The sequence below is a fragment of the Grammomys surdaster genome, unplaced genomic scaffold (genome assembly GCF_004785775.1).
Source record: "Grammomys surdaster isolate TR1022 unplaced genomic scaffold, NIH_TR_1.0 170, whole genome shotgun sequence".
NCBI classification, from domain to species: domain Eukaryota; kingdom Metazoa; phylum Chordata; class Mammalia; order Rodentia; family Muridae; genus Grammomys; species Grammomys surdaster.
The window spans coordinates 24051535-24064632 of NW_021604618.1; the positions used below are offsets into that span (position 1 = coordinate 24051535).

Genomic DNA, 13098 nt, shown 5'->3' on the forward strand with positions numbered 1-13098 from the left:
CCTGGGAGCACTTAGGGGGGGATCCAGGGCTTCAGCTGAATATGTAAAAGTGGAGGGCCCTGCTGGGCATAGGTGGAAGAAGAGAACCTTGACCTCATGAAGGCTGGATGCCCCAGGGGGTGGGAATTTTGAGGGTGGGGAGGTGGGAGTGGGGGGGTGTAGATAGAGGTTACATCCACAGAGAAGAAGGAGGAGGGGCGAGGGGATTGGGGGTTCCGAGGGGGTGGTGGGGGATGGGGTAAGGGGACAACATAGGAAATGTAAATAAATCATCCAATAAAAATAAATATTTCTACCACAAAAAAAAAAAAATTGCATGCAGTACTTCATTAAGATCGATGGCAAAGTCAGGACTGACGGGTTTATGGATGTCATCAGCATTGACAGAGAACTTCCGTCTGATCTACGACACTGAGGGTCACTTTGCTGTTCATCGTGTTACACCTGAGGAGGCCAAGTACAAGTTGAACAAGGTGAGAAAGATCTTTGTGAGCACAAAAGGAATCCCACATCTGGTGACCCATGAGACAAGCAAAAGCTTGACACTGGGGAGCTGTGTATGGGACTGCACGTGCTAATCTGTGTATGGTAACTGGAGGTGCTAACTTGGGAAGAATTGCATCCTTGATCTTTTGATGTGGTTCATGTGAGTGAAAGATGCGAATGGCAACAGCTTTGCCACTCAGCTCTCCAACGTTTTGTTATCAGCAAGGGCAGCAAACCGTGGATCTCTCTTCCCCAAGGAAAAGGAATCAGCTTACCACTGCTGAAGAGAGAGACAAGAGCCTAGCGGCCAAACAGAGCAGTGGGTGAACCGGTGTCAGGAGACACGCTGGAGGAGCATTTGTATTCTCTACTACAAGTCTTTCTAGGCAACGTGCTAGATTAAACAGCATGATGAAACTAAAAAATGGAAAAAAGAAAAAGAGAAAAGGTGAGATATTGAGAATCTGATGCTTGACCTGAGGGTTGGGAAAAGGGATCAAAAGGGGTCACGCCTCAGAAGGTCAAATTGACCAGTTAGCTCCAGGAAGAACAGGAAGAGGAGCGTAGTGTCTGGATGTGTTGTACAACATAAGTAACATGATAAAAAAGATTTTGGAGTTCCCTCAAGCTGAATGTAGACTTACTGCATGGTACTGCAATTCCACTCCTAAAAATAAATGCAAAAGAACGAAAAACAATTCAAAATACTTATTTGTACATGAATTCTCATAGCAGCTCCAGTAACAAAAGCCAACAAACATACAGAAAGTGGCCAAACATTGATGGACAAGTGAATAGAGAATCAAAATGTAACATGTTCATACAGAGATACAGTAAATAATAAAAAAGCAACAAACACTAAGACGGTATACATCATCTATCGCTAAATGCATCGTGAAAAATAATGCTAAGTGAAAGACGCCAGTCTCCAACAGCCGTATGTTACATGCCTCCATTTACATGAATGGGAACACACAAAGACAGAAGGCAGAGTAGAGGTCCCCAGGGGCATGGCGCAAAAAAATGAGGAATGACAGTTTAGTGCATCTTTTTGGTACGTGTGAGTGTATATTTGTGTGTGTGTGCGTGTGTATATGTGCATATCTGTGTGTGTATGTGTGTGCATGCACGTGAGATGTAGTGTGTGTATAAGTTTACATGGCTGTGTGGACTGAGTGTGGAGGACAGAGGCCGACATTACTGGGTGCCTTTTCCAAGTGCTCTCCATCCTAATTTCCTTTATTTCTTAACAAAGGGAGCCTCGTTGAACCTGGAGCACATAAATTCGGGTAGACTAGATGGTCACCGAACCCTAGAGATCTCCCGTCTGCTTCTCCCATATTCCTTGGAGAACTGGGGTATAGTTTGTGCTGCCACATGTGGCTTTTACGTGGGTGCTGGGGATTTAGAGTCAGAGCTTCTTGCTTGTACGACAGGCACTTTACTACTGGGGCATCTCCTCAGGCCAGATGAGCTTTCTTTGAAAACTCATTTTATTTATCTCCATCAATATCATCACACACACACATACACACACACACACACACACACACACACACACATACACACACACACACACACACAGCACATGGGCACATGCCTGTGAAGGTCAGGGGACTGTGGAGCTGGTTCTCTCCTTCCACCTTTACCTGGGTCACAGAAATGGAACTCACATCACCAGGCTTGTGTGGCAATGCTTTTAATCACCAAGCCATCTCACCAGCTTCCCTAATGGGTGTCCTGTTGAGACAATGAGAATGTCCTGGATTTAGAGTAGTGGCGATAGCTACGATTATGAATGCTACTATTATGAATGAGTTGTCTGATTTAAAGTAATTACACTGGCATTTTGTGTTATATGTGTTTCTCCACAACATTTAACACTATCTTTCTAATGATTTGTTTTTATTTATTTTTATGTGCACTGGTGCTTTGTGTGCATGCGTGTCTACATGAGGGTGTCAGATCCCCTGGAAATGGAGTTGCAGACAGTTGTGAGACACCATGGGGCGCTGGGGATTGAACATGAGTCCTCTGACAAAGCAGCCAGTTCTCCTAACCACTGAATCATCCCTTCAGCCTTCTTCAACAAACGTTTAAAAATGGAATACTGGCCTATGGACAGAATACTTTTGTAGTGATAGTTAGAGGGCAGAATTTCCTCTATCATTAAAAAGCACCAATTCTATATTTTATAAGATATTAATCTATAGACTTAATAAATCACTACTATGAGAATCATCTGTCTACTATTTTAAAAAGCATTCATGTTCTTGCTAAGTAACCCAAAGGGCGATATGAGACAAGAACACAAGGGAGACTCAAGGCTAGTCCCAGCCTCACAGGGGTTAAAGTCACAGAGAGTGAACAGGACACAAAGGAAGCCCAACAGTGTGACAGTGTAAGATAAGAATTCAGGATGAATGCAACCAATGTAGGTCACAAAACCAGTGTTAGCAAGGCAGCCCGTACAGTGTTAGCAAGGCAGCCCATACAGTGTTTGTTACCAAGACAGCCTATACAGTGTTTGTCAGCAAGGCAGCCTATACAGTGTTAGCAAGGTAGCCCGTACAGTGTTTGTTAGTAAGGCAGCCCATACAGTGTTTGCTATACAGTGTTTGTTATCATGGCAGCCTGTAGAGTGTTAGTGGGTGTTAGAGTCACGCTGCACTGTGGTTTTACCTCTTACTGCCTGAGGAGCCTACTGTAAGTTACTTTTCTTCAATTTCTTCATCTGAAAATTTAATGTTATAGAACTTACCCAGAATAGTTGAGAAGATTGTATTCATAAGCATTTGAATGAGTGGGGTAGCATGTACCTGTAATCCTGGCACTTGGGAGGCTGAGACTAGAGGATCATGAGTTTGAGGTTAGCCTGGAACACACGACAAGATTCCATCCATATGTCTATGCCTATGTGTCTGTGTGTCTGTGTCGTCTATGTCTATGTCTCTATGTCTACTTCTACACCTAGGTCTACATAAAACTTGTATCCAGCACAAAGTTATCATCAGTATTGTCAGAGGCTATGAATGAAGACTAAATGATATTTAGGAATAAAATTAAGCATTTTGAGCCAGCAACTTCCAGTTTCTCTTGTGTGTCTAAATATGCAACTTAAATTAAAATCCCAGTGTTCATGCTAAACTGGGCAACTTGAGACCCTCATACAGCCAGCTTAGGGACATACACAAGGAGTGGTGTAGCTTTGGAAACACTTGAAAATGGAGATACAACACAAATCAAAGAACTCAATGCCTGGCAACTTATAGCAACTATTAATAACTGTTATATTTAATTTGTAAACATGATTTTCATCTCTCAGTGAGATATTTAGGAAATCCTTAAGTGTTTTTCCTCAGGAGAAGAAAATAATAAATCTAATTAAAACACTGCACTTGGCTGGTGCATTTAATCATGCTGGTGAAATGAGCATTATAAAATCAGGCTTATGTGGCACTTGGCATGTGTTCACGATGTGATTTATTTCAAACATATACACAGATGTATGTATACAAGTATATTAACACATGAATTTCTGTGGCTAGTTCTTTAAACCAAGATTATAAATTCCTCAAAAGCAAAAACTATCAATAATCTGTAGGTCCTTATCACTAGTGGCAGGTGGAGGGCTCACAATATTATCTTTAATGAAATCTCTCCTGATTTAGCTTCTGTCTCCTAAGCGCAGGAGACATTGGAGGAAGATAAATTGCAGATCATTAGTGTGAACAAGATTTTGTGACGGGGGGAGGGGGGGAAAGGAAACCAGTGACCAAAGAGTCCGACAGTGCAAAGTTCCAGAAGAGACGTCTAAGTAACATGTTTATGAAGTTGGTGCTATTTCATTAAATGTTCACCTGTCATGAACTTTGAGAAAAGAATTTGTTTTATTTGTATATATATAGATGTGCCTACCAGGGTTCACGTGTACTGTATATGTCAGGAGAGGCTAGAAGATGTGCTGGATCCTCTGGGCCTGGAGTTACAGACAGCTGTGAGCTGCCATGTGAGTGCTGGGAACCAACCCTGGGTCCTCTACAACCCACAATCATTGATTTTGGTGGGACTGTAGACTAGTGCTAAATGCAACCTTCACTCTACAGGAAGTTGGGATTTGCTTTTCTCAAACAGACAGTTTTTGTTTGGTTTTCCTTTAGCACCACATGCTTCTTCTTCCACAGTCCAGAGAGGAAGGGAAAAAACACAGAGTGCTCATGTAAAAGTAATTTAAACTTAAGGATAAAACTGAGGCAAATGCGTGTGTAAGTTCATATCCGTGTGTGTGTGTGTGTGTGTGTGTGTGTCTTCGAATGTGTGCAGAGGCCAGAGAACTACCTCCAATAGTCGTTCCTCAGGTACTGTTGACCTTCATTTTGGGGGCACAGTGTCTCTTGTTGGTCTGGGGCTCACCACATATGCTGGCCTGGCCCCAGAGCTGACCCATCTCTAGCGCCCTAACACACACATGAATTACGAGCATTTGTCACCATGTGCAGTTTTCTTCCTTTTCCTTTTAACATAGTTTTCACAGGTCAGACTCCGAGTCTCATACTTGCAAGGCAAGCACTTTAGCAACTGAGAGAGATTCTTGTCCCCTTGATTTCTATTTTAAGGCTTATACAGGAGAAACGTTTTTCAAAATGTCTTAGTTAATCCACACCCTAATATTACCTCTGCTCATACTGAATTTCCGCTTTACTTTGTGTTATAGTAATTATGTTTTTGTTCTGTTCTCCATCTTGGTCTCTTTTTATTATTTTTTTCAAGAACTGGCACCGAAACTTATATAAATTAGGTAAGAAGTATGTGATTATAACTCATTTCCAGCTATGCACACACTTCCTAAATTCTCCCTCCTTTGGGCAAAAGAAAAAAAAAAACTCCTTTGATCTCCTTAGATGTAGAAAGGATGGATATGAACAAACAAGGAAGGGTGACTGACTGGAAAGCTCCCCTTCTGCCGAAGCTGATCTAAAACTTGAACATGACCAGGGATTACTTGGTGATGTGAGTTAGGATGACTGAATCTCTGGTTTATATGATCATACAAACAAAATGCAATATTTGTTTTATAAGACAGTGTAACTATATTAATATATTATCTTTATGGAGATATACCAACCTAGGTACTGAGAAATTACAGCAACATTAACACTTTTCATATAGTAGTTGCAGTTGGGAGTAAATGAATTCTTCTTCAACAGCTCACCTCTGCATTACATCTGTCTCCAGATGCACACGGAACCTTCTAGGTAGCCTTGTGCCAGCCTGCACATGTACTCAGCACAGCCAGCTGGAGTCCTCTGCTAAGAGTCTGGAATTGAAACAGATCTACCGAGGGAATGAATTCATGAGCTATGGAGGCACTGCAGGGTAGTCACTATAATAACAGTAACAGAGGAGTCCTGTCTGTCTACACCTCTAGGAGAAAAGCAGATGTAGAACAAACGGAGTAGAGCATGTTCGCTAGCTCCTGTCTGAAGCCAGCTGCTCTCTGATTCTGGAGCAACATTTATCTCTTTATAATGAGCCCTCCTGTCATGCTTAATCTTGATTGTCAAGTAGATGCAATTTAGAAGCACTGTGGAAACAGCTCTGGGCATATCTGTGAGGAATTAGCTGTATTGGGTTAATTGTAGGGGGAAGACCCACCCTAAGCGTGGGCAGTAACATTCCACAGACCACACTAAATAAAAAGGAGAAAGTGAGGGGAGAGTAAGCATCCGTTGCTCTCAGCTTCCTGATTGTAGACACTGACTGTCCAGCCATCTGCTGCTGCTGCTGCCAAGCTGTCTCTGCCCCCACACTATCCCTGGATCTGTGGGCTTCACTAGTTAGTCCTAGCTATGGGTGACAATTCCCGCTTAAAAGTGTACTGGAAACTCTCAAGTGTTACCAAGCCCCTGCTATGCACAAGTTACTGTCCATGGGTGTACAGATATCTAAGAGTTTTATTTTCCATGTAACTTCTTTTGATCACAGAACAAATTATTTTAGACTTTACACATTTTTGTGGGGGTTTTTGTTTTGTTTTGCTTTTTTTCAAGAAAGGGTTTCTCTGTGTAGTTTGGAACTTGTTCTGTACACCAAGCTGACCTCAGACTCAGAGATCTGCCTGCCTCTGCCTCCTGAGTGCTGGGATTAAAGGTGTGCAACACTACTACCCAGTTTAGATGTTACATATTCCTATAAAGTAAACTCAAGGCCCGTGCTTTCTGCTTTATTTTGTCCCCCATTTTTGCTCTGTGAATTTCTAATATATGAACATCAGTATTCTGAGAGTCTCATGGGAAGATAAAGAGACAGCAAGTTTGGAGAACTTATCCATCTCAGACTCTGTCCATCCAACAAATTTCAACTATACTGACAAACATTCCTAGGGAGATTCACTAAAGACTCCATTAAAATGGCTTCTTTGGAAAGCACCAGTTAACTTATTATATCCATAAGATATACTACCATTATACAGTGGTTTACTTGTATTATTCATGACACTTCATGTTAGGAGGCACCTAACAAAGAATTATACTCTGTAGAGCATAATTATGCTGTATACTGTAGAATACCCCTCTCCCCAAATGACCCACCAAAAGACTCACCTCGAGCACTTGGAAACATGCAGCTAGTCAAGAGCTCACCTAATGAATTAGAATCTAAGAAACAAGCCTAGGGGACTCTTATGTGTGACAAGCATCCCCAGGAGATTCTCTTCCTATTTAGCAAGAGTCTGGAGAATGACCTTGAGTTTTACACACAGAGAGAGTGTGTGCATGCCAACTGCTGACGGGCCTGAACTTGTTCTTTCCTGTCTGCATCCAACTATCTGTTCCTCTTCAGATAGATCCCTGGAGCAAGGTTCCCTGGCTTTCTAGAGTTTTGCTCCCTTGTTTGTTCCTAAAGCAGCCAAGCAGAGACCCAATTATAAAACACATATACTCATATCTTCTTCCCATTCTTTGCCTTGCACTTCCAACCACTGAATTGACTCAGAGGCATCCCTGATTGGTACTGCCTGGCCTCGATGATCTGCCTCAATCCAAGAGAGACTTTAGAAGGGCTGCCCAGATATCTTCTACAAGTACCAGAGTAAAATACGCCCACGCTTTGTTTTTCCTTGTTTGGTTTATTGTGACAGTGTCTCTCTATGTAGTCCTGGCTGTCCTGGAACAGACTATGCAGACCAGGCTGTCCTTGAACTCACAGTCATGCTCCTTCCTCTGGCTCCCAAGTGCTGAGATTGAAAGTATACCCCACCATACCTGACCCATGAAACTAACAGAGCGAATAAGTTGATAACAAATGAAGTACTTTTGCTGTTTAAATACTTTAAAATAATTGAAGTGGTATAATACTATCTAGTTCACAATCTGACATGAACTCCCCAGAATACTGCCAAGGGTTAGATCTAGGAGTGTGCATTTTTGAAATGCATCCTATAGAAAGAAATTTACAAGGGGCCATTCCTGAGTCAGCCCATACACCACACAGGTTCTGCTGCTGTATACTCCAGCTGTCGAACTCTCTGGGAAACACCACATGATCAGAAGGAAGAAAGATGGCCAGTGACCCCGCCATACCTCGTGACATAATGATACAAAATTATGATACTAGTGGTTCGCTCTTGGTGCATGCAGAATGTGTTTCTCTCAGTGAGAATTGTCGAAGTCTGATAAACCCACTTTGTTCTCTGAAATAAACAAACCAATACCAACATCTCTAGAATTGAAGCATGAGAATGACGTAAAGCAAATGACAAAAAAGGAGGAAAGAACAACCACCCCCACCTGATAGAAACTGTAATAGGCAACAACAAACAAACAAACAAACAAACAACAGGCTGTCAGCAGGACTTTGCTTTTGCTACATAAAAAGCACTTTGGTTCATAAGATTTACACAGAGGACACCTCAACTGCCCTTAGAATGACAGGAGTCTGAGGTGTCCAGGTCAGGTAGGTAATGAAATCTGTACTACGAGTAAGTAGAAGATGCCACCAAAAGAGATACAGGGAAGCACTAACGGACACAGCATCCCTGAGGGGGGCTGTGCCTTCAACTCTATACACAGAGATAATACATAATGATGCATACACACATACAATACACACACATGGTAACCATCTATCTATGCCTAGACATTCAGACTAGTAACTCGACTAATGTGTGCAAACTCCTTCTGCGGGCAGAAGGACTGCTACTGTGTGCCCAGATGGGGACATGGAAAAATTATGTTTACCCAACTTCAGAGAACCCATGCCAAAATATTCCTCCCAAACAAATGATTTCACTTGTTCTTGTTTTCCTCCAACACACCAGCCTTACAAACTGTTTTATACATGAATTTGACTTTTCAAAAACTGGTATGCAATAATGGCAAACTTGGAACATCCTTCTGCTCCAAGGGCTAAAGGAAGGCCTTCGACTGACATGTGAACTGCATCCTGATGTAAAATAATATCATCTTCTAAAAGCACAGGAGAAAGAACCTGTACAGCAGCAGATCTGGCTTGACCCTGTGGTGTGTGCATCAGCAAGGAGATATAACCAGAAAAGCAATTAGGAGATATCTTTGATTATCCTCCCTTACCCACAGAGTTGGACAATATGAACACTGACCACAGTGAAGGTACAGCTTCCTTACCAGTAGTGACTGACACTTCAGATGCCTCCCAGGGACCCTGTCCCAGCTAAGACTCGAATACTCTACACTCTACCGTCTGTTTTACACTCATTCACTTCTTTTAAGCATCATGTATTAGAATAGTTGGGCACATCACTGGCCAGGGTCAGGCATGTTGTCTCTGCTACGTCTGAGACTCACCTGAGCCCAGGAGTGACCAGCCTGAGAAGCATAACAAAGCTCTACCTAAAAAAATATAGCTGTGCATATTCGGCATAATTAGAGTCATGTTTTTCCAGCACCTACAGGATTTCTCTAGGATCAATATTTAGTATTTACAGTAAAGATGCTTGCCTTGCAAATGAAGAAGAGTGAAGTATTATTCACCAGGACAGCAGCACGGCAAGACTAAGATAACACTGTCCTCCGGCTCCCAGATTAAGGAAAACACCATTAGGAACCATTTATCCCGATGTTGATGGCTGCTGCATGAAAGCCAGTCACCCCCACATGCTGACACCTCTTCACACCAGCATGTCACGATTCTGGCCAAGTCTGGCAAACGCACAGCCATTTTAATGATGACTAGAGGGTGTGCAATGCAAATCAGAGACTGCATTGTATGTGAAAACAAACAAACAGAAACACAGGGAGATTAATGTGCTTATGACCAGAAAATGCATAGCCACAATTCCTAAGGTATTTTTGAGGTATGCTCAAAATTTACCATGCATACAAATACCTTGGGGTCTCATTAAAACACAGCCTTGGATTCAGTAGTTCAGTAGTTAGGCTAGGCCTGAGCCTGAGATCCTAACAAGCTCCCAGATGATGATGATGACCACAGACTCCGTTTCCAGTAGGAAGACCACCTACCGTGACCTATCCTGGGAGCCTGAAGTAATATCTTTGTCACATAAAATCCCCATCCCATCACAAGAAGAAAGCAGACACTTTTAAAAGGGGACATACAAAAATACATGAAGATTGCTGGCGTCCCTTCTGGAGAATGGGAGGAGAATGCAAATTTGGGATTCTTGGTGCCGATTTTAACTTGCACCAACATTCTATTCTCCTTTCCTCAAAATTGGCTTGGCATCCTGACTCCCTCAAGGGAGACAGAGACTGCTTGTTGCCAAGATGTAGCAGTATCCAAGGTACAAAAGCATTATCTTTTATTGTCTAATGCAACTACCTTCCAGAAGCCAGTCTAAGGACAATTTCAGGCCTCCTACAGAAGTGGCTCTAAGACTGTCTCTGGAATTAAAGATCTATCTAAATTATACCGTATTTGCTGGGTTTTACAATATCTTAGAAATAATCTCATTGCTGGGAGGTGGCAGATGCCATTAATCCCAGCGCTTGGGAGGCAGAAGCAGGCAGATCTCTGAGTTTGAGGCCTGCTGGTTTACAGGGTGAGTTCAAGGACAGTGAAGGCCACACAGAGAAATCCTGTCTTGAAAAAGCAAACCAAGCCAAAACAAAACAAAAAACTTGTCTGAACTTAAGACTGTTTTCCCCTCTGCCTTTTCTCCTTGACTTAGAGCATTTAACTAACATGCTGGAAAATACTCTGAACTCTGAGCCTACCCACAGCAGGAATACTGTTATAGCATAATTATAAGGATTTTATATTGAAAGATGGAGAACAGCAAGGAAAGGTTTAAATTGTATTCACTAGAGCTGAAACCTACTCATCTGGATGATATCTGGTAACGCCTCGATCATAATATTGCATCCAAATCACCTACACAGTCACCTAGCAGCAAATGGAATCCGTATACTAAAGCAATTAAGGCACATCAAGCCACCCACACAGATGCACGGCAGTCATCAGTGAAGACGCACACGTTTAATGAGCACAACAGACTTCTTCCTAGAACACCACGTTTGAGACAGTGCTGTTCACAAGCTGACCCTCAGCTCTAAAAACAGTTCCTCGTTATTAAAATTAGTAGCATCATAATGAACCCAAACTTCTAAAGTGTTGCCTCTCTCACTTCCACCTCCCCCAGTACTCGGGGGTTGACCCCAGGCTTTGAACACACAAAACATGGCTCTACTACTAGGCCACACTCCCAGTCCCATAAGCCATCATGTAACAACAGAAAAGCCCCGATCATCGATGAGACAGTGCGAGCCCATGGTATCTCCCCTCCAGAGCAAAACACAAATCACCAGCAGCCTGACTTCTGAGCCCAAGATTCTTTTTCTCCACCCCTTGAAAAAAGTTGCTGTTAGGAAAGACTCCACATTCACTGCATCCTGTTTTAAACATTAAAGGTCTTGGTCAACAACAGTGTCAACAAACATGGACCCCTGGAAGCTCTCAGAGACTAAGCCACCAACCTAAGAGCATACACAAGCTGGCTGCCCAAGGGCCCAGCACACATGTAGCAGAGGACTGACTGCCTTGTCTGGCCCCAGTGGGAAAGGATGAGCCTAGTCCTGTAGAGTCTTGATAACCCAGAGAAGGAGTATGCCTTTCAAGAAGAAGGGGAGGGGAGATGGGATGGGAAACTTTGGGGAGGGGGAATAAAAAGGGGGTAACATTTAGGATGTAAATAAATAAGATAATTTACTAAAAAAGAAAAAAGGTCCTGGTCAAGAGAACTAGCTCCTTTGACTAGAAAGACTTCTGAGTCCAGATTTGTATGCCAAGAGGGAGAGGCTGACAAGGTGGGCTAGAATGATTTTGTAGAGTACTCCTTTAAAAGGGAGAATGAAGGACGCTGTGGAGGGTGTAGAAAATCCAACCCAAACTAGTTAAAGTATTACCATACACTGTTTTCCCCCAAAGGACATGATGGAGTACCTTAAACAATGTAAAAAAAAGTAATATCATAACCTCATTAGCTAACCTACTTACTATGTATTTCTTCTCACTAATTCCCTGGAGTGTCTCTGGATTCCAGGCCTCTTAGATGACTTGAAACCTTCATGAAGATGGAATTAGACCGATGTCGAGAACTGGTGTGCCTGCTTCCTTTCAACCGTCACTGTAAACACTGGAAAGAAATCTATTTGTTCCCAGGGTGACAACTGGACAACAGAGTGAACCCAGGAGGAGGCCCCATCCTGGTGACCTATCTATGTGTTTGCAAATTACAGTTGGTTCCACCTAATTTTTTAGGGATGCAATGTGTAATTAAAGGAAAGGTAGTTATAGCTTCACTTCCTTTAAAAATGAAACTACAACCAAAAGCATTGGAAACACTTAGGTGCTTTAAAAAAATAAATGTCGATCTTGGGTCCTACTTCTAGAGTCTAAATTATGGATTTGGAGGAGGAACTCAGAAACTTCAAATCATCATTCTTAGTGATTCTAAGTTCTCTACAGTTTGGAAGCACTGGTTTGAGGACACATGTGACTCAAAACCTTTGGACCACTGACAGTGAGTCATACCTGCCATACCTGGTAGTGCAGTCCTTTCGTCCCAGCACCAATAAGCAGAGTCAGGTGTGTCTCTGTGAGTTCCAGGCCAGCCTGGTCTACATAGTGAGCTTGAGGCCAGCCAAAGCTACATAATGAGACCCTGTCTCAAAGCACAGGGAAAATGAGTCACAGCTGGTTTTGTGTCAATCACCTTATCACACTCAAAGACACCACCATCGAATCTTTGCAGTGACTAGATCTATTGGATACATTCACCTCCCTGGACCACAAGACCTGATCACAGACAAGATGCAACTGGTCATACACTGGCCTGGGGAGCCTTGTAAGAACACTCTGGTTAGAGGATGGGAGGATGACACACTTCGATGTGAGAATGAAAATGCACAACTGGTAACGGAGATGTAAGCCCGCATACAGTGGGATGAGCAAGAGTTTTGAGAAGAACGGTGTAGCCATTAATGTTAGCACTGAAAGGAAGAGCAATAAATAAATAAATAATAAATAAATAAATAAATAAGCAAGCGCAGAGAGAAAGAAAGAAAGAAAAAGAGAGAGAGAGAGAGAGAGAGAGAGAGAGAGAGAGAGAGAGAGAGA

General features: G+C 42.5%; 1 protein-coding gene and 1 pseudogene across 3 annotated transcripts in view; one reads left to right on the plus strand and one right to left on the minus strand.

Annotated features, from left to right (window-relative positions):
- The window catches only part of Frmd5 (FERM domain containing 5), a 254279-nt gene that overhangs the window by 162246 nt on the left and 78935 nt on the right, over positions 1 to 13098 (minus strand). The gene's annotated exons all lie outside the window — the stretch shown is intronic.
- Positions 317 to 813, plus strand: LOC114620785 (annotated as a pseudogene).